Source organism: Mesoplodon mirus, assembly GCF_964341445.2.
Source record: "Mesoplodon mirus genome assembly, chromosome: 7".
In the NCBI taxonomy this organism is placed as follows: domain Eukaryota; kingdom Metazoa; phylum Chordata; class Mammalia; order Artiodactyla; family Ziphiidae; genus Mesoplodon; species Mesoplodon mirus.
Genome location: NC_138983.1, coordinates 109,423,405 through 109,447,190, shown reverse-complemented (window position 1 = coordinate 109,447,190; position 23,786 = coordinate 109,423,405).

Below are 23,786 nucleotides of genomic sequence, written 5' to 3'. Positions count from 1 at the left end.
AGGTCTATTTTTAGTTTTTTAAGGAACTTCCATACTATTCTCCGTAGTGGCTGTATCAATTTACATTCCCACCAACGGTGTAAGAGGGTCCCCTTTTCTCCACACCCTCTCCAACATTTATTGTTTGTAGATTTTTTGATGATGGCCATTCTGACTGGAGTGAGGTGATACCTCATTGTAGTTTTGATTTGCATTTCTCTAATGATTAGGGATGTTGAACATCTTTTCATGTGTTTGTTGGCAATCTGTATATCTTCATTGGAGAAATGTCTATTTAGGTCTTCTGCCCATTTTTGTGTTGGGCTGTTTGATTTTTTGATATTGAACTGCACGAGCTGTTTATATATTTTGGAGATTAATCCTTTGTCAATTGCTTCATTTGCAAATATTTTCTCCCATTCTGAGGGTTGTCTTTTCATCTTGTCTATGGTTTCCTTTGCTGTGCAAAAGCTTTTAAATTTCATTAGGTCCCATTTTGTTTTTATTTCCATTACTCCAGGAGATGCATCAAAAAGGATCTTGCTCTGATTTATGTCATAGAGTGTTCTGCCTAAGTTTTCCTCTAAGAGTTTTATAGTGTCTGGCTTTATATTTAGGTCTTTAATCCGTTTTGAGTTTATTTTTGTGTATGGTGTTAGGGAGTATTCTAATTTCATTCTTTTACATGTAGCTGTCCAGTTTTCCCAGCACCACTTATTGAAGAGGCTGTCTTTTCTCCATTGTATATTCTTGCCTCCTTTATCAAAAAGAAGGTGACCATATGTGCATGGGTTTATCTCTGGGCTTTCTATCCTGTTCCATTGATCTATATTTCTGTTTTTGTGCCAGGACCATACTGTCTTGATTACTGTAGCTTTGTAGTATAGTCTGAAGTCAGAGAGCCTGATTCCTCCAGCTCCATTTTTCTTTCTCAAGATTGCTTTGGCTATTCGGGGTCTTTTGTGTTTCCATATAAATTGTGAAATTTTTTGTTCTAGTTCTGTGAAAAATGTCACTGGTAATTTGATAGGGATTGCATTGAATCTGTAGATTGTTTTGGGTAGTATAATTATTTTCACAATGTTGATCTTCCAATCCAAGAACATGTATATCTCTCCATCTGTTTGTATCTTTTCTTTTGACGTGGCTATTACAAACTTTAAAATTATATGTGTCCAAGGGCAGTACTGTTTGAAACAGCTCCATGACTAATGATGCAAAAATCCTATGAGGGAGATACCATTAATATTACCATTTGATCTCTGAAAAATCTAGGGTTCACCATGGTTATATTATGTTCATGGTCAATCAGCCAGCAAATTGTGAAGTCAAACTCAGTTCACTCTGATTCCAGAGTCTAAGCTCTTACCCAATGTGCTATAAAGCAGAGTTAAAGGCATGTGCTAGAACACAATAAGCAATGAGGCAAATCTGTTAGCCACTGGAATGTTGGAGTAAGGCCTGACTATGAAGGATGCAAAGTGAGGAGTCCAACTATATAAACTCCCACCAGAGGAAGAACAACAGCTAAAATGACTTTAACCAATAACAAAAGTATATTGTCTCCATTTCTTTATCTCCTTCTACCCCCACCAATACAAGGCCTGCTTTCATTAAGGTCACCAGCGACCTCCAGGTTTCTGAATGCAATGAACCCCTTTCAGTTTCCATCTTACTTGACCTCACAGCACCAGTAAATCATATCATGTGTACCTCATATAAGTGGGATTATGCAGTATTTGTCTTTCTGTGACTGGCTTATTTCACTTAGCATAATGTCCTCAAGGTTCATCCTTATCGTCACATAAAGCAAAATTTCCTTCTTTTTTAAGGTTGAATAGTATCTCATTGTATGTATATACTGCATTTTCTTTAGGCATTTATCTGTCAATGAACATTTTAGTTTGTTTCCACATGTTGGCCATTGTGAATAGTACTGCAATGAATGTAGGAGTGCTAATATGTATTGTACATAGTTAATGTATTAAAAATTTGTTAAGAGGGTAGTTCTCATGTTAAGTGTTCTTATCAAAATAAAAATTTTAAAAAATACAAGGCATATTATACCATTCTCCTTGAAACATTTGCTTCCTGTGGCTCAAAAGACTCAATTCTCACTTTCCATTGTCCTTAAGATAAAGTCTAAAACCATAACATAAACTTCAAGGGCCTGCATGATCTTAGCTCTGCATACCATGCAGTTTTATCTCAAACCACTCTCCTTATATGAACAAGATGTCTTGCCCACAGCTACATTCCCATCACCTAGTGCAGGGCCTGGAACATTCAATACCCATTGAATGGAATGAAAGAATCCATGCGTCACACCCTATCAGGCCTCAGTGACTGCTCTCAGGCCCTCTGCCTAGAACACTCTTTCACTCTTCCTTCCCAGGTCACATGCTGATCATTCTGCAGCTTTCAACTTTAAATCTTATTCAGGAAGCATTTCCTGACTATCCACATTAGGTTACATCCCTCCGTAATAAGACTTAATAGAAATCTTTACTTTGCTAACTTAGCACTTAAAATGATTTCACTTATGTCAATTTCAAATCTACCCCCAACACTACAAACTCTATACACAGAGTTTGGGTTTTGCTGTTGCTGTTTTAAGTGCTTTAATCACAAGATCTGGCATCTAGTAAAGACTTAATATCTATCTGATGAATAAATAAGTAAATAATGAGTAAATAAATACATAAATTATAAGGTGGGTCATTACAAGTCTTTTTACCTACAGTTAAAAAGTAAAACATGATTAACATCATAAAGTAAATATTTTTCATCAAATAGAATAAAATCCATTATAATCCAACTGGAATAAAATCCAAAGTCACAGGTGATCATATCACAGAATTAAAAAATCCTTGACCCAGAAGGTGCATTAAAGCCTTCTGGTCTACCTTCTCTATTTTCTTTTTTTTTTTTTTTTTTTTTTTTTTTTTTTTTTTTTTTTTTTGCGGTACGTGGGCTTCTCACTCTTGTGGCCTCTCCCGTTGCGGAGCATGGGCTCCAGACGCACAGGCTCAGCAGCCATGGCTCACAGGCCCAGCCGCTCCATGGCATGTGGGATCCTCCCGAACCGGGGCACAAACCCGTGTCCCCCGCATCGGCAGGTGGACTCTCAACCACTGCACCACCAGGGAAGCCCTCTATTTTCTTCATTCATTCATTCTTTCTTTTTTTATTCATCTGTGTGGCAATTACTTATAGAGCTATTGTGGTGTAGAAATTAGGAGCATGGGCTCTGAAATCAGACTGCCTGAGTTTGAGTACTGAGTTTGCCACTTGTTAGGTGTGTGACATTGGATACGTTATGTAATCTCTGTGCCTCAGTTTCCACACCTTAAAATGGGGATTAAAAATAATATCAATTTGGGCTTCGCTGGTGGCACAGTGGTTGAGAGTCCGCCTGCCGATGCAGGGGACACGGGTTCGTGCCCCAGTCCGGGAAGATCCCACATGCCGCAGAGCGGCTGGGCCCATGAGCCATGGCCACTGAGCCTGCATGTCCAGAGCCTGTGCTCCACAACAGGAAAGGCCACAACAGTGAGAGGCCCACGTACCACACAAAAAAATAAATTAATTAATTAAAATAATATCAATTTTATAAAGTTGTACATGTAAAATATTTAACTATTACCTGGTACATAGTAGTACATGAAAATATTAGCTATAACTTTTTTTTTTTTTTAGCTATAACTTTTATTACTGTTCTTCAAGCACTGTAATAAATACCAGGAATACATAAGTAAGACTGGAGCCCTAACTTCAAGTGCTCATAGCCTAACAGAAGAAGCTTAAAATCTAAGAATCTCAGGTCTAGAGAGATTTTACATACTACTGTCTTCTAATGAGAGCATCTCTTTCTTAACATATGGGGAAAATAAGTTGTATTTATATAAATGAAGTAATGTTATTATTAGCAGTAACCGTTAAGTTTATCAATGCACCTGTGTTGTGCAAAATTTGCTTATAAATAAAATATATTCACATATTATTTTCTAGATGGGCATGTCAAATAGAATCTACTAGACATATTTAAATTAACTATATAATACTAAACAATACACTCCCCACAAGTGTGATGTAACCTTATTTTTCATATTCCCTTAACTACTCCCAAGCTTTGTGTCCTTTTTAGAACAGAAAAGGAATAATATATTTAATTTAAAATGCATAAAAGAACCAGGAGTAATAATCTGGCTAAGAATACATAATCTGAATCTAATCATGAAAAAAAAAAATCAGACAAACTCCAAATAAGAAATGTTCTATTAAAAACAAACCAAAAGAGGACTGTATTTTTCAAAATGTCAATGCAATTATAGACTAAGCCTGTGGATATATTCCAATTTAAAGAAGGCTAGAGAGACATGACAAATAAATGCAATACCTGATAGTAGACTATCTGGTACTGAGGGGGAGAGAGAAATGCTCTAAAGGACACTTTTGGTCAACTGGCAAAATTGAATACGCATGGTATATTAGCTGAAACTATTACATATATTTTAAATTTATTGAAGTTAGTAACCATACTGTGGTCATGTAAGAGAATATCCTTATTTTTAAGAAATATTCATTTAGGTATTTAAGAATAAAGTCATAATATATGCAAGTTACTCTCCAATGGTTGAGGAAAAAAAAACACATAGAGTATAAATGATAAAGCAAGTGGGGTAAAATGCTAACAAATAATAATATAAGTTTATTAATAAGCATAGGTAACTAGGTACAAACATTTAGGACAACGGCACTAGAAATTTTTCCGGGAATGTAGTATTCACCCTCATCATAAAAAAGTTTGAAAATATGTATTTTCAGAGATACTTAAACACCCCCAACAGCAACAACAAAAACTTCTCTAAATAGGTATAGTTTTTTCATGTTGCTAAGGTCAACAAGTACCTATTTATAATAATCATTATTAATAATCAAATAACAACCTACAAAGACTAAGCTATTCAGATTACTTTAAGAAAAAGACACAGATCTAGAGAACAAACTTATGGATACCAAGGGGTGGTGGGGGTTGGGATGAATTGGGAGATTGGGATTGACATATATACAGTCCTATGTATAAAATAGATAACTAATGAGAACCTACTGTATAGCACAGGGAACTCTACTCAGTGCTCTGTGGTGACCTAAATGGGAGGGAAATCTAAAAAAGAGGGGATATATGTATATGTATAACTGGTTCACTTTGCTGTACAGCAGAAACTAACACAACATTGTAAAGCAACTATACACCAATAAATTTTTTTTAAAAAAGAAAGTATAAAAAGGCCTCTAAGAAGCTAATATGATTTTACAAAGCTCATAAATTTTACTCATAGAAGCACTTTTCAAATTCCTTTTTACAAAGTGTTTTAAATACAATTCTAGCAAGCTTGATTATTTTGTTCTGAAATTCATTGTATTCTAGAAGTGTAGAATTAAAAATGTATAAGGGTAGATACACAGTCAATCACAAGAAGTGATATAACAAAAGGCAAAAAGACCATTTAAAATAACCACAACAGGGGGCTTCCCTGGTGGTGCAGTGGTTGAGAGTCCGCCTACCGATGCAGGGGACATGGGTTTGTGCCCCAGTCTGGGAAGATCCCACATGACGTGGAGTGGCTGGGCCCGTGAGCCATGGCCGCTGGGCCTGCGCGTCTGGAGCCTGTGCTCCACAATAGGAGAGGCCACAACAGTGAAAGGCCCCCGTACCACAAAAAAAAAAAAAAAAAAAAAATGAACACAAGATTTCATAGTGTACAGGAACTAGCAAATTTATGACCTGTTTATATAGGTCATTTATTAGCTGCCAAATACATTGGAATGAGCCCGAGATACCACGACATTTTAGAACATATAATAACTACTGGTATATATGACAATGATGGAGTATAATGAACTACTTATATTTAGTGAGTATCAGTGGTATTAACTTGGTATAGGGGTGTGCTTTAGGGTCCGGTTACCATGGTTTCCAAACTGTGTGCTAAGATGCTCTGCGGTGCACTACAGCAAACTCAAAAGGGTGCCTGGGATGTTGCAAGATATTTTAAACTTTCAACGGATATACAGCAGCATCTGGCAGACAACATGCAAACCTCTAGTTTGAGACAGTTCACAGTTGCATCAATTCATCATGCCACACTCCTTTTGATGATGTTTTATCTTTGCAAAGCTGGGTTTTTAGCAGTTGCTGTGATTAAAAGCAAATGCCACATAAAAATCCTCAAGAGCAGGAAATGACAATGGCAGTGTCCAATGTGATTTCAAGACTTGAGAAGCTGTTCACTATCCAACAAGTGCATGCAAACTATTAGTAAGTAATTATGATTATTTAATAATAAAACATTACTTTTTCTTTCAATCTATATGTATTTTTTTCAGAGTTACTAAATTATTAGGACATAAACACTCATTAAACTGTCTAGACTTTACTTAATTAATGGGATGATTAAGTATTTCTTTTCAATTAGAGGATCTGTGAAAAACTATGTAGACACTAAGAACATTTGTGAAACAAGAAAGCTTGAGAATCTCTGCCCTACACAACCTGCTCCTCAGTTACCTCTCTGGCTTTGTCTTCTAATACTCTCTCCTTTCTTACTCTAATTCCAGTCATATTGGCCTCCTGATTGTGCCTCTAACTCACCAAGCATGCTTTTGTCTCAGGGCCTTTGTACAGGCTGTTCTCTCTGCCTAGAACACTCTTCATCCATTTACCTGCTTGGATAACACTCTCTCTTTTTTCAAATCTTTTCATAAATGCCATTTTTTCAATGTAGCCTATTCTGGCTATTCTACTTAAAATGGCAAACTTCTCCCTCCATCCCCAAGTCAATTTTTTTTCATTAAACTTGTCATCTTCCACAATTCTATAAAGTTTACTTATTAAGTTAATTTATATAAAATTATCTATCTCCATCTATTAGAATATAAGATCTACAAGAGCAGGGGTTTTTGTCGATGTTTTTCAGTGATATATCCCAAGTGCCTAGAATAATAGTACATGCCTAGCACATAGTATGCATTCAATAAGTATCTGTTGAGTAGATAAATCATTAAATTAAATTTTTTAGAAAATGAGATCCATTTTTAAGAGAAGAAAAGAAGTAGAGGAAAGGCATGATGCAAACTCTTCACCAAACCTATAACCTCTTCTTCCTGGGCATTTAGCCAGCCCTCCTTTTCAGCCTGCCCAGCAGCTAAGTGTAGCCATGCAACTAAGTTGTGAACAATGGAATGTGTGCACAAATGATGAGCACTACCTACAGGCAGGCCTGCTCACAAAAACCCAGGGTAAAATTCTCCATTTTTTCCCTCATTTGGAGGTTAAATACATAGGACTCAGAAAATTTAGAAAATGTAGGTAAGTCACAAATTATAAGGAGCATATGTCCTAGAAAGACCATGAAGAATGTTGTCTGCATCAGAAACACCTTGATTAGACTTCCAGTGAGTAAGAAATTAAAATCTACTGTGGAAAGTCAGTGAGACCTGAGACTATAGCAACAGCAGTCCCTGAGGGTTTGAAGATCATATACATTAAGGAGGTTCTCTACTTCAGTGGAATCTTACAAGTAAAGGAATATAAAGGGGAATAGTTTGACCCCATAAGAAAAAAAAAAAGACAGTAACTCAAAAATAAGAATCATGGGCTTCCCTGGTGGCGCAGTGGTTGAGAGTCTGCCTGCCAATGCAGGAGATGCAGGTTCATTCCCCCGTCCGGGAAGATCCCACATGCTGCGGAGTGGTGCCACAGAGCAGCTAGGCCTGTGAGCCATGGCCGCTGAGCCTGCGTGTCCGGAGCCTGTGCTCTGCAACGGGAGAGACCACAACAGTGAGAGGCCCGTGTACGGCAAAATAAATAAATAAATAAGAATCAGCCATATTCAAGTGTCAGTTTGTTGGAAATAAGCAAGGAAAGAATCTTTAAAGTAAAATGAATTTATTGAAATTTATTTAAAGTTATTAAAGGTTGCTAATTAAACAGAGTCAATAGTAGCCAAATCATTTGGCAAAACTTATTTTTAAAGTGCCATTATTCCAAGGTAAAGGAGAAGTGAAAACAAAGAACCCAATTAATAAATCCAAACAAAAATTGTACCAATGAGTATATAATTTCATTTAAGTCTGAAATATATTTCATATTTGATATATTGATTGAACTTTTCTTTATTGCACAAGATTCTCAATAATCTGGTTTTACTACCCTGAGAGTGTCACCAGGCTGCTCATCAAGGGGACCTGGGAACTCGCCTGATGACCAAGTTCCAACCCAAAATCCTCACAGAGGATCTTTAAGAAGGGGGAGTAGTAGGACGTGGAGATCACCTTCTTTCCCACAAATACATCAAAAATACATCTACATGTGGACAACTCCTACTGAATACCTACTGAACACTGGTTGAAACCTCAGACTTTCCAAAAGGCAAAAAACTCCCCATGTACTTGGCCGTGTGGCTCAAAGGGTCTTGGTGCTCCAGCCAGGTGTCAGGCCTGAGCCTCTGAGGTGGGAAAGCTAAGCTCAGGACATTGGACCACCAGAAAACTCCTGACCACATGTAATATCAATCAGCAAGAGCTCTCCGAGAGATCTCCGTCTCAACGCAAAGACCCAGCTCCAGTCAAAGACCAGCGAGCTCCAGTTCTGGACACCCAATGCCAAACAACTAACAAGACAGTAACACAACACCACCCATTAACAGACAGGCTGTCTAAAATCACACTAATTTCACCGACATCCCAAAACACACCACAGGACGCAATCCTGCCCACCAGAAAGACAAGATCCAGCCATATCCACCAGAACACAGGCACCAGTCCCCTCCACCAGGAAGCCTACACAACCCACTGAACCAACCTTACCCACTGGGGACAGACACCAAAAACAACGGGAAATATGAACCTGCAGCCTGCGAAAAGGAGACCCCAAACACATTAAGTTAAGCAAAATGAGAAGACAGAGAAATGTGCAACAGATGAAGGAGCAAGGCAAAAACCCATCAGACCAAAGAAATGAAGAGGAAATAGGCACTCTACGTGAAAAAGAATTCAGAGTAATAATAGTAAACATGATCCCAAATATTGGAAATAGAATGGAGAAAATATAAGAAATGTTTAACAAGGACCTAGAAGAACTAAAGAGCAAACAGACAATGATGAACAGCACAGTAAATGAAATTAAAAATTCTCTAGGAGAAATCAATAGCAGAATAACTGAGGCAGAAGAATGGACAAGTGACCTGGAAGATAAAATAGTGGAAATAAGTAGCACAGAGCAAAATAAACAAAAAAGAATGAAAAGAATTGAGAACAGTGTCAGAGACCTCAGGGACAACATTAAACACACAAGCATTCAAATTATAGGGGTCCCAGAAGAAGAAGAGAAAAAGAAATGGTCTGAGAAAATACTTGAAGAGATTATAGTTGAAACCTTCCCTAATATGGGAAAGGAAATAGTTAATCAAGTCCAGGAAGCGAAAACAGTCCCATACATGATAAATCCAAGGAGAAAAACGTCAAGACACATAATAATCAAACTATCAAAAATTAAATACAAAGAAAAAATATTAAAAGCAGCTAAGGAAAAGAAACAAATAACATACAAGGGAATCCCCATAAGGTTAACTACTGATCTTTCAGCAGAAACTCTGCAAGCCAGAAGGGAGTAGCAGGACATATTTAAAGTGATGAAAGGGAAAAACCTACAACCAAGATTACTCTACCGAGCAAGGATCTCATTCAGATTTGAAGGAGAAACTAAAACCTTTATATACAAGCAAAAGCTAAGAGAATTCAGCACCACCAAACCAGGTTTACAACAAATGCTAAAGGAACTTCTCTAGGCAGGAAACACATGAGAAGGAAAAGGTCTACATTAACAAACCCAAAACTATTAAGAAAATGATAATAGGAACATACATATCAATAATTACCTTAAATGTAAATGGATTAAATGCTCCAACCAAAAGATATAGACTGGCTGAATGGATACAAAAACAAGACCTGTATATATTCTGTCTATAAGACCCATTTCAGACCTAGGGACACATACAAACTGAAAGTGAGGGGATGAGAAAAGATATTCCATGCAAATGGAAATCAAAAGGAAGCTGGAGTAGCAATTCACATATCAGACAAAAAAGACTTTAAAACAAAGATTATTACAAGTGACAAAGAAGGACACTACATAAAGATCAAGGGATCAATCCAAGAACAAGATATAACAATTGTAAATATTTATCCAACCAATATAGGAGAATCTAAATACATAAGGCAAATGTTAACAGCCATAAAAGGGGAAATTGACAATAATGCAATAATAGTAAGGGACTTTAATACCCCACTTTCACCTATGGACAGATCAACCAAAATGAAAATAAATAAGGAAACAAGCTTTAAATGATACATTAAACAAGATGTACTTCATTGATATTTATAAGACATTCCATCCAAAAAGAACACAGTACCCTTTCTTCTGAAGTGCTCATGGAACATTCTCCAGGATAGGTCATATCTGGAGTCACAAATCAAGCCTTGGTAAATTTAAGAAAATTGAAATCATATCAAGGATCTTTTCCAACCACAAAACTATGCGACTAGATATTAATTACAGGAAAAGAAACTGTAAAAAATACAAACACATGGAGGCTAAACAATATGCTACTAAATGACCAAGAGATCACTGAAGAAATCAAAAAATACCTAGAAACAAATGACAATGAAAACACGATGACCCAAAACCTATGGGATGCAGCAAAAGCAATTCTAAGAGGGAAGTTTATAGCAATACACAAAAAACCTCAAAGTTAGCAGAAGGAAAGAAATCATAAAAGTCAGATCAGAAATACATGAAAAAGAAACAAAGGAAACAATAGCAAAGATCAATCAAACTAAAAGCTGGTTCTTTTTTTTTTTTTTTTTTTTTTTTTTTTTTTTTTTTTTTTTTTGTGGTACACGGGCCTCTCACTGTTGTGGCCTCTCCCGTTGCGGAGCACAGGCTCCGGACGCGCAGGCTCAGCGGCCGTGGCTCACGGGCCCAGCCACTCCGCGGCATGTGGGATCCTCCCAGACCGGGGCACGAACCCGCGTCCCCTGCATCGGCAGGCAGACTCTCAACCACTGCGCCACCAGGGAAGCCCTAAAAGCTGGTTCTTTGAGAAGATAAACAAAATTGATAAAGCATTAGCCAGACTCATCAAGAAAAAAGGGGAGGGGCTTCCCTCATGGCACAGTGGTTGAGAATCTGCCTGCCACTGCAAGGGACACGGGTTCGAGCCCTGATCCGGGAAGATCCCACATGCCACAGAGTAACTAGGCCCATGAGCCACAACTACTGAGCCTGCGCATCTGGAGCTTGTGCTCAACAACAAGAGAGGCTGTGACAGTGAGAGACCCATGCACTGTGATGAAGAGTGGCCCCCTCTCGCTGCAACTAGAGAAAGCCCACGCATGGAAACGAAAACCCAACACAGCCAAAAATAAATAAATTAATTAATTAAATTAAAAAGAAAAAACGGGAGAAGACTCAAATCAACAGAATTAGAAATGAAAATGGAGAAGTAACAACTGACACTGCAGAAATACAAAGGATCATGAGAGATTATTACAAGCAGCGATATGCCAATAAAATGGGCAACCTGAAAGAAATGGACAAATTCGTGGAAAAGCACAACTTCCGAGACTGAAGCAGGAAGAAAGAGAAAATATAAACAGAACAATCACAAGCACTGAAATTGAAACTGTGATTAAAAATCTTCCAACAAACAAAAGCCCAGGGCCAGGGCTTCCCTGGTGGCACAGTGGTTGAGAGTCCACCTGCAGATGCAGGGGACAAGGGTTTGTGCCCCGGTCCGGGAAGATCCCAAATGCCACTGAGCGGCTAGGTCCGTGAGCCATGGCCACTAAGCCTGCACGTCTAGAGCCTGTGCTCCACAAAGGGAGAGCCCACAACAGTGAGAGGCCCGCGTACTGCAAAAAAAAAAAAAAAAAAAAAAAAAAAAAAAAAAAAAAAAAAAGCTCAGGGCCAGAGGGCTTCACAGGCGAATTCTATCAAACATTTAGAGACGAGCTAACAACTATCCTTCTCAAAATCTTCCAAAATATAGCAGAGTGACGAACACTCCCAAACCCATTCTGTGAGGCAACCATCACCCTGATACCAAAACCAGAAAAAGTTGTTAAAAAAAAAGAAAACTACAGGCCAATATCACTGATGAAAATAGAGGCAAAAATCCTCAACAGAATATTAGCAAACAGAATTCAGCAGCACATTAAAAGGATCACAAACCATGATCAATTGGGGTTTATCCCAGGAATTCAAGGATTCTTCAATATATGCAAATCAATCAATGTGATACACCATATTAAGAAATTGAAGTAGAAAAACCATATGATCATCTCAATAGATGCAGAAAAATCTTTTGACAAAATTCAACACCCATTTATGATAAAAACCCTCCAGAAAGTAGGCATAGAGGGAACTTTCCTCAACATAATAAAGGGCATATATGACAAACCCACAGCCAACATCGTTCTTAATGGTGAAAAACTGAAACCGTTTCCACTAAGATCAAGAACAAGACAAGGGTGCCCACTCTCACCAGTATTGTTCAACATAGTTTTGGAAGTTTTAGCCACAGCAATACGATAAGAAAAAGAAGTAAAAGGAACCCAAATTGGAAAAGAAGAAGTAAAACTGTCATTGTTTGAAGATGACATGATACTACACATAGAGAATCCTAATGATGTTACCAGAAAACTACTAGAGCTAATCAATGAATTTGGCAAAGTAGCAGGATACAAATTAATGCACAGAAATCTCTTGCATTCCTATACACTAACAACAAAAAATCAGAAAGAGAAATTAAGGAAACACTCCCATTTACCATTGCAACAAAAAGAATGAAATACCTAGGAATAAACCTATCTAAGGAGACAAAAGACCTGTAGGTAGAAAGCTATAAGACACTGATGAAAGAAATTAAAGGTGATACAAATAGATGGAGAGATATACCATGTTCTTGGATTGGAAGAATCAACATTGTGAAAATGACTATATTACCCAAAGCATTCTACAGATTCGATGCAATCCCTATCAAACTACCAATGGCATTTTTCACAGAACTAGAACAAAAAATTCCACAATTTGTATGGAAACACAAAAGACCCCGAATAGCCAAAGCAATGTTGAGAAAGAAAAACGGAGCTGGAGGAGTCAGGCTCACTGAATTCACACTATACTACAAAGCTACAGCAATCAAGACAGTATGGCACTGGCACAAAAACAGAAATATAGATCAGTGGAACAGGATAGAAAGCCCAGAGATAAATCCACACACCTATGGTCACCTTATCTTTGATAAAGTAGGCAAAAATATACAATGGAGAAAAGACAGCCTGTTCAATAAGTGATGCTGGGAAAACTGGACAGCTACATGTAAAAGAATGAAATTAGAACACTCCCTAACACCATATACAAAAATAAATTCAAAACAGATTAAAGACCTAAATATAAAGCCAGACACTATAAAACTCTTAGAGGAAAACTTAGGCAGAACACTCTATGACATAAATCACAGCAAGATCCTTCTTGATGCACCTTCTAGAGTAATGGAAATAAAAACAAAAATAAACAATTGGGACCTAATGAAACTTAAAAGCTTTTGCACAGCAAAGGAAACCATAAACAAGATGAAAAGACAACCCTTAGATTGGGAGAGAATATTTGCAAATGAAGCAACTGACAAAGGATTAATCTCCAAAATATATAAGCAGCTCATGCAGCTATCAAAAGAACAAACAACCCAATCCAAAAATGGGCAGAAGACCTAAATAGACATTTCTCCAAAAAGATATACAGATTGCCAACAAACACATGAAAGGATGCTCAACATCACTAATCATTAGAGAAATGCAAGTCAAAACTACAATGAGATATTACCTCACACTGGTCAGAATGGCCATCATCAAAAAATCTACAAACAATAAACGCTGGAGAGGGTGTGGAGATAAGGGAACCCTCTTGCACTTTTGGTGGGAATGTAAATTGATACAGCCACTATGGAAAACAGTATGGAGGTTCTTTAAAAAACTAAAAATAGACCTACCATATGACACAGCAATCCCACTACTGGGCATATACCCTGAGAAAACCATAATTCAAAGGCAGTCATGTACCACAATGTTCATTGCAGCACTATTTACAATAGCCAGGACATGGAAGCAACCTAAGTGTCCATCGACAGATGAATGGATAAAGATGTGGCACATATATACAATGGAATATTACTCAGCCATAAAAAGAAATGAAATTGAGTTATTTGTAGTGAGGTTGATGGACCTAGAGTCTGTCATACAGAGTGAAGTCAGAAAGAGAAAAACAAATACCGTCTGCTAACACATACATATGGAATCGAAAAAAAAAAAAACCTAGTAGCAAGACAGGAATAATTATGCAGATGTAGAGAATGGACTTCAGCACACGGGGAGAGGGAAGGGTAAGCTGAGACAAAGTGATAAAGTGGCATTGACATATATACACTACCAAATGTAATACAGATAGCTAGTGGGAAGTAGCTTCTAGCACAGGGAGATCAGCTCATGCTTTGTGACCACCTAGAGGTGTGGGATAGGGAGGGTGGGAGGGAGACATAAGAGGGAGGGGATATGGGGATATATGTATATGTACAGCTGATTCACTTTGTTGTACATCAGCAATTAACACAACAATGTAAAGCAATTATACTCCAATAAAGATGTTTTAAAAAAATTACAAAATTGAAAAAAAAAGATTCTCAATAAAGCCTATCCCTCTTAATTTTGCATGAATCTATAAATAAACATATATATTATTGTTGAAAAACAAAGAATGTATTCATATTAACAGCAATTTATAAGATAAAAATACAAGATATACAATTTCATATTGATCAAATAAATTAATTGCAAAATCATTCAAATTCCTTGCCCAACCCATTATTTACAAAAATGTTTTATATTTGTCTATTATTTTATTTATTTTTAAAACTAGATCATTTCTTTAAAACTATATTACCTGATTTTGGAAGGAGTCATCATCTCCTCACCATTCCACTTATTATGAAAGGTCAATTTAACGAATGCAGCAAATATTTAAAAATAGGGAATAAAAGAGAATTCCTCATTATAAATAGTTACCTACACATACCAATTCACACAGAAAAATAAAAGTCACAGAAGAAGAAAGAGCTCCAATCTATTTGGGCTTTATTGCTAAGGAGGAATCCATACAAGCCTACCTCCTTCTCTCATTCTCTTACTTTCCCTTCCCTATATGTTCCTTCTCAGTCTGGCCTCTGCATTTTTGTTGCTCCAGGTTAAGGCATTTTCACTTTGAGTTTTCAGTCAGTTATCATTTTTCCCAAATACTTCTCATCATCCTCTCCAAAGTCCTGAGCTTTTTTAGTAAAGATGAAAATCAGCTTAATAAAGGAAAGGAAGGAGTGAGGAAAAAAGTTAATAGCTGGTAATGCAATTACTAAAAAGGTGTGATGTTAGTGGACTGAGGAAAAATAATTTTCGAGATTAAAATCTTCAAAGAATTCTGAAATAGCTCTGAATACAGATCAATTTTTCACATGAATATCTTTCTTCTATGAGATGGTGATTAAAACCGTTCATAAAAATTACAGTTAAAATTCAAATTTCCAACGGAAATACATATGCACCAACCAAGACCAATGAATTAGTTGGGAAATATGCTGTATGCTGTAAAGATAGAATATACTATTTTTAAAATATCACAAATTATCCAAATCCCTGGCATTTATATAAAAGTAAAAATAAGGCTAGTAAGACTTCATATGTCATATTTGCAATGTTTGTCTTATAATTGTGTGAAACAAATTATGTGTAGGGAGTAAAAACAAACAAAAAAAAAACTATGAGAATGATCTTGATTTAGCTGGTCTAATTACCCAGGAAGATTGCCCTTCCTCTCTACAATTGCAAGGATGGGCTTCTTGGATGAAAGAGCATCTTTCTTGGGCCTAAATTATATGAAGAGTTGTATTCCTCTCTTAAAGCTTAGTTAAATGTCACTAGTCAACACAGTCCATTCAGAGAATGGGAAGAACAATACATAAAGTTAGACTACCTAATAAAAATTTTTAAACAGTTGGTTTTATTTCCTAGGTACTAAAAAAGTTCATTTCTTCTGAATCATACCAATATCCTCTATTAGTTTTGTACATAATTTCTAATACTCATAGTTGAAAACATCTATCTATAAATGGGAAGCTTTCCATATATAGTTTAGTAACACATAATTTAGACTGAGTAAGATTAGTACAAAATAATTCTTTCTACTTTGTTTTGGCAGGAACTCACTTTTATTTCAAAATTTGATAGTACAGGAAAACAGATATCTACTGAGATTGTGCTTTGTGCAGAAAAATAAAAGAATTTAATATATGATGTTTAGGAAGGTATTAGTAGTTGAGTGCAGAAGGAAAGGAGAAGCTCTCTTTTGGTCTCCCTTCTAAATTTACCCTTTGTGTCCAGTTGCCCCTGACTAGAGTGCTCTTCTAACAAATATTATCTTCAGGGAAGCTGGCTGAATATCATGGTACACAAAGCTAGAAAATACCACATAGAATTTTTAGTCCAATTGTTTAATGCCTTAAAAGCCCAGGCAGAAAATAGAAACAACTGGAGTGGAGTGTGTGTACCACAGCAGAGAGTGATCAAAGCCATCTCTCCACCTATGGTTTCAATTCCACCTCCTTCCCATATGCTCCAGGATCTTACTCCTTCTTCCCCTTATATTTTCAATCTCTACAATTTCCATGGGCTCCTTCCCCTCATGCTATACACATCCTCAAGTTGCTCCTTCTTACAAAAACATAAAACCTTGTAGTTTTTACTATTCTTTCCCCTTTTCAATCAAAATTCTTGAGTGGTCTGTTTATCCTTCCTTTTTTTCTTCCAGAATAGATGCTAAATGCCTACTAGGTGCTTGGCCCTGTGAGATACATAGATAAATGGATGGATGGGCAGATCTGATATTATATATCTACCTAATTAGATAGATAGATCATATGTATTATATATAATTATATTATTTGTATTTATATATATATATATATATATATATATATATATACACACACACACATATATTAAGTACTAAAAACATAAATCAGTAATCTGTCCCTTTTGCTTGCTAAGTAATATCTCATTGAATGATTATACTGCAGTTGTTCATCAGACAATGGACTGTTTCTAGCTTTTGGCCAGAATACATAAGGCTGCTGTGAACATAACTGCAAGCTTTTTTTGAACATACATTTTCTTGGGTAAATACTGAGCAGTGGCCACTTCCACAAGGTAGCCTAAGCACATTACACCCTGTATCTCCCACTGAATGAAGCCATAAAATCTTGACAGAATGCACGGAGCATCTATTTGAGGACTTTGAAAAGTAAGTAGCATCAGGAAGGTTGAAGGAAAAAAAGACAAAACTTGAACCACCACCAAACTGGAGGCGGGTTTTCCTTTTTTTTTTTTTTTTTTTTTTCTGGTACACGGGCCTCTCACTGTTGTGCCCTCTCCCGTTGCGGAGCACAGGCTCCGGACGCGCAGGCCCAGCGGCCATGGCTCACGGGCCCAGCCACTCTGCAGCATGTGGGATCCTCCTGGACTGGGGCACGAACCCGTGTCCCCTGCACCAGCAGGCGTACTCCCAACCACTGCGCCACCAGGGAAGCCCAATGTTTTCCATTTTTACTTCAGTATCCCTCAGTCTGGATGCAAGGCAGCCTGAAACCAGAAGTAGAAGATAGGATGCATACAGAGAGAGCTCCAGGAGAATCTTTCTAGTTCTTGAATAGACAAACCCACAATATAGTTGGAGAGATGGAGTTGGAGTTCAACACTCCTCCCTCAATAATCAATAGAAGAAGTAGTCAGAAAAGTTGCAAGGATGTAAAAGAACTGAACATCAACCAGCTGAAATGTTATAGAATCATGCATCTAAGAACAGCAGGATATGTATCCTTTTCAACTGCTCCTGAAACATTCACCTAACCATATCCTGAGTCATAAGACATATTTAAAAGAACTAAAATCATATAATAATGAAATCAATCTAGAAATCATAATACAAAGATAACAGGGAAATACTCAAGCACCTGGAATTTAGCAACATATTTCTAAAATATCTATAGGTCAAAGAGGAAGTCTCAAAGTAAATTAGAAAATACTTTGAACTCAATGAAAATGAAAATGGAACACATCAAAATTGATGAGATGCAGCTGAAGCAATGTTTAGAGGGAAACTTATAGCATTAAATGCTTATGTTAGAAAAGAAGGAAGGTCACAAATAACTAAGCTTCCACCTTAAGGAACTAATCCAAGAAGATAAAAATAAACTCCAACCAATGACAAGAAAGGACATAATATAGATAAGAGCAGAAATCAGTGAAACTTAAAACTGAGAAATAAAACAGAAAGTCACTAAAACCAAAAGCTAGTTCCTTAAAACATCCATTAATTTAATAAACTTTAGCAAGATTGAGGTGAAACAGAGACCTGAGATACCAACTACCAATATCAGGAATGAAATTAAGGATACTACTACAGATACAATAGATATTAAAGGATAATAAAAAACATTATGAACAACTACATACATAAATTCAACAGCTTAAATGAGATAAACCAATTCCTCAAGAATCTTTTATACTAACAAAACTCCATCAAGATGAAAACAGATAGCATGAATGGTCCTATAATGATTAAAGAAATTTAATTCATACTTAAAATATTGTAAAAAAGAAATCTCTTGATCCAGATGTATTTATGAGCAGTAACACAAAATCTATTCACTTTTTCCCCAAGATATAGAAGAGGGAACATTTCAAAACTCATTATAATAGGCCAGTGTTACCCTGAGAACAAATAAGGACAGTACAAGTAAACTATAGACCAAAATCCTAAACAAAGTACGAGCATATCAAATTCCACAATAAATAAGAATAATAGTACACCACAATAAAGTGAGGCTTATCCAGGAAAAGCAAAAAAATACAATACAATATTTGAAAATTGATCAATACCATCCAACATATTTAAAAGGCTAAAGAAGGAAAAAAATCACATGATTTTATCAATTGATGGGGAAAAATCATGGTAAAGAGCACATACAAAAAACCTGCAGCCAACATCATGCTTAATAGTAAAAGACACTGCTGTCCTCCTAAAATAGGCAACCTGTCAAGGTATTGCTTTTCAGTTTTCAATTTCATTGATTCCTGTTCTTATCTTTATTATTTCCTCCCTTGTCCTTGCTTGGGTTTACTTTTATCTTCTTGAATGTTTGCTCACACCACTCCTATTCAACATCATACTGGAAGTCCTAGCCAGTGCAACAATTCAAACAAGAGAGAGAAAGGAGGGAAGGAGGAGTAAAAGGGAGAGAAGAAATGTATACAGATTGGTAAAGAAGAAATAGAACTGCCCCTATTCGCAAAGTATAAAACTACCTACCTAGAAAATCCAATGGAATCTATAAAAAAAACTATTTGAAGTATTAAATAAATTTAGAAATATCATAAGATACAAGATCAACATACAAAAGTCAATTGCATTTTTATATATTAGCAATGAACAACTGGAAACCAAATTTTTAAAATACTTTTTATAATAACAAATATTTGGGTCTAAATTCTACAAAAAAATGTACAAAATCTATATTCTGAAAACTATGTAATAGATGAAACAAATCAAAAAAGATCTAAATCAAGACAGACATACTATGTCTATGGATTAGAATATTCAGTATGATAAAGATGACAGTTCTCCCCAAATTAGTTTATAGATGTAATGCAATTCTAATCAAAATCCCAGCAAGGTTTTTATACATATAAATAAGCTGATTCTAAAACTTAAATGAAAAGGCAAAGAACCTAGAATGTCCAAAACAATTTTGGAAAAAAAAAAAGAGAATAAAGTTAGAGCAATCATACCACCTGATTTTCAGAATTACTATAGTCTATAAAATAGTGTTGCATTGTTAAAAAATAAATACACAAATCAATGAAATAGAATAGAGTACAAAATTAAACCCAGACAAAGATGGCCCATGGATTTTTTACAAAGATGCAAAGATGATTTAAAGAAGAAAGAATAGTTTTTCAATAAATTGCATTGGAACAATTGGTCATCCAAAAGCAACAAAATCAAGTTAGATTGATACCTCACATTTTATGCAAAATTTAACTCTAAATTAACCATAGTTCTAAATATAAAACTTAAAATTATGTAACTTCCAAGAGAAGATGTTTGTGATTTGGGGTTAAAGTAAAAACTCAATCAATAAAATAAAAATTAAATGAATTTTACTCCATCAAAATAAAAATGTTTGCTCTGTAAAAGACACTTTTAAGAAAATGAAAAGACAAATGATATATTGAGAGAAACTAGTCACAAATCACATATCCAACAAAGAATAGGGTATATTAAAAACTCTCAAAACTCAGCATCAAAAAAATAAACAACCCAATTAAAATGTATGCCAAAGACAAAATTAAAGAGACACTCCACCAAGAGGATACGAATGACAAACAAGTATATTTTTTAAATGTTCAATACTAGTAGCCACTAGCGAAATGCAAATTAAAACCAGAATGAGAACCACTACAGACCTATTAGAATAAGTAAAATAGAAAAATAATTACAATACCAGGTGTGGACAAGCACGTGGAACAACTGGAACTCCCATCCATTGCTGGTGGTTATGCAAAATAGTGTAGACATTTTAGAAAAGAGAATGGCAGCTTTTCATAAAGTTAAACATATACTTACCCAGTAATCCCACTCCTAGGTATTTACTCTAGAGAAATGTTTATAAGAAAATGTATTTTTACACAAAAACTTGTACACAAAGGTTTACAGCCATTCTATTCATAATTACCAAAAATTGGAAAGAATCCAACTATACTTCATGGGTGAATGCATAAGCAAACTGTAGGATATCCAGAAAATGAAATACTACTCAGAAGTTAAAAAAAAAAAAAGAATTATTGATACATGCAACAACTTGGGTGGCTCTTAAAGGCATTATGGTGAGTGAAAGAAGCCTCTCTCAGAAAGTTACATACTGTATTATTCCATTTATATGATATTCTAGAAAAAAAAACCAAAATGATATGACAGAGAACAGATCAGTGGTTGCCAAGGGTAGGTTTAGGGGGATGGGAGTGACAACAAAGGGGCAGTACAAGGAGATTTCGGTGTTACAATTTTACCCTGATTGTGGACTGATTACATGATCCATATATGTGCTAAAATTCATATAATTCTATAGCAAAATGTCAACTTTATTGTATGCTAATTTAAAAAAAATACATAGGAGAGAAATTGCCAGATCATAGGGTAGGTGTATGTTTAGTTTTATTTTTAAAAATCCAGACTTTTCTCTAAAGTGGTTAAATGTTGCATTTTATATTTTTATGAACAATAAATGAGAGTTTCAGTTTTTCCACATTCTAATCAAAATTTAGTATTACTAGTCTCTTTAATGTTAGTCATTCTAATGGGCATGGAATGATATCTTATTGTGGTCTCTATATGAATTTTTAATAGCTGCATATTCCATAATTTGTCAGGCTCACAATTAACTCAAACCACTTTCAAGGGGGTTCTTGACTCTCCCTTCCTATATATGCTCTTTTCCCTAGATTTCATCACCTATAGACACCTAGATTTTTCCAGTCAACACATGTGGACTTATTTTAATATTGTCATTCCAGAAAGCAGTTGACAGAGAAAGTAGGGCTGAAAACATGTGCTTACACCACCCTCTCCCATTTATTCAATTCTTAAGCATCATAAAGTTATACAATTTTGGAGATGTAAGGATCTCAGGAGATCACATTAACCAAACCTTTAATTTTACAAATGAATAAAGGAAGGACATAGAGATTGCATTGCTTTGCCTGGGTTACATACCTAGCGTGTTATAATGTTTTAGAGTTGAGAATCATACCTTCAATGTTATAATGACATTTACTGAGAAGAAATTTTAATGAATCAAAATTACTTTTAGGGGAACGTTCCAGCAATGTATTCATTCATATGACAAATATTTATTGAGTGCCTCTCAATGCCAGGCATTATGCCAGGTTCTGAGGATGTGAAAAGATTCAGCAAGCATTCCCCAGAAACACACAATCAAGTTGAAATACAAGTGTTTCTCATTCTGTTCTAAATGCCATGTGCTGTGCACAAAACACAGCACAATGTGGAAAGTGCTCCAGTAGGAAAATAAACTTCTCTAATTGCACTGGGAAAGTCAAGGAAGGCTTCACAGAGGAAGTGATATTTGATTAAGTCTTTGAGTAAAAGGAATGATGCTTCTACTTAGGATGAGATACCAATGGAATTATAGATAATTTCTAATGTTTAAATTAAAATTACATATAAAAATAGAAAATATATGCAACCATTTCAAACACAGACACACTTCCAAATCTCTTGAGAAGTAGTTAGCATAAAAGGGAAGAATAGGACTTCCCTGGTGGCACAGTGGTTAAGAATCTGCCTGCCAATGCAGGGGGCATGGGTTCGATCCCTAGTCTGGGAAGATCCCACATGCTGCAGAGCAACTAAGCCCATGCAATACAACTACTGAGCCTGTGCGCCACAGCTACTGAGCCCGTGTGCCACAACTACTGAAGCCAGTACACCCTAGAGCCTGCAAGCCACAACTACTGAGCCTGCATGATGCAATTATTGAAGCCCAGACTCTTAGAGCCCATGCTCTGCAACAAGAGAAACCACAGCAATGAGAAGCCCGTCCACCACAACGAAGAGTAGCCCCTGCTTGCAGCAACTAGAGAAAGCCTGCATGTAACAAAGACCCAACGCAGCCAAAAATATAAATAAATAAATAAATAAATAAATATAAAAAGGGGAAGAATAACCAAAAACAAGCGAGTGACTTTGAAATAAGTTTGGTGAATGTTCTGGCAAAAAAAAAAATAAATAAATAAGATTGGAAGGCATCCCAGTGGGGAAGAAAATAATTTTCTTGGCTCAGGTATCCAAATCATCATGAATTGTGGATTGTTTTTAAAAGTCATAATAAAGGTAGGCACAGACATCTCATTTTGTTCTTAATTCTAAAAAGGCATATATCATAACTGGAGTTGAGCCAAGCAAGATGACATAAACTGGTTAAATTTAGTACTATAATCAAATAAATAATGAAATTAATTGGATATGCCTAATTACTGCTTAATTTTTATATTTCTACATGGTAATTAGCCACAATTATTAAATAGTCATAATTGCAGTATTATTGTTACCCAACCAAACCAAGTATTTGTAGATCCAGTTAAGAAAGGAAAAGGGAGACTGGCAGAGTGGAAAGTTTACAATATGCCCCCTGAAAATGTCATACTAACTTAAACCAGGTCTTCTACTCCTCTATCAGTAAGTATCCATAGACTTGGACTTCCAGGATTATCATCGTCATCATCATCGTCATCATCTTCATCCATTATTGTTATTAAGCAGTTACAATCTAGTAAACCACATACCAGATATTATACCAACTTTAGCATCTCAATGTATTCCTACATGAACCTTAATAGATATTATCTAACCTACTTTGAAGGTGAGACAACAGCAGTACAAAGAATTTAAATAACTGGTCTAAAGTCATACGACAAGTAAAACAGAGGAAATATTGTAAAATAGGTTTCAACTTCCAGTAAAAACTTGATGGCAGCTTAGTTATGAATAATTCCACTTCTCC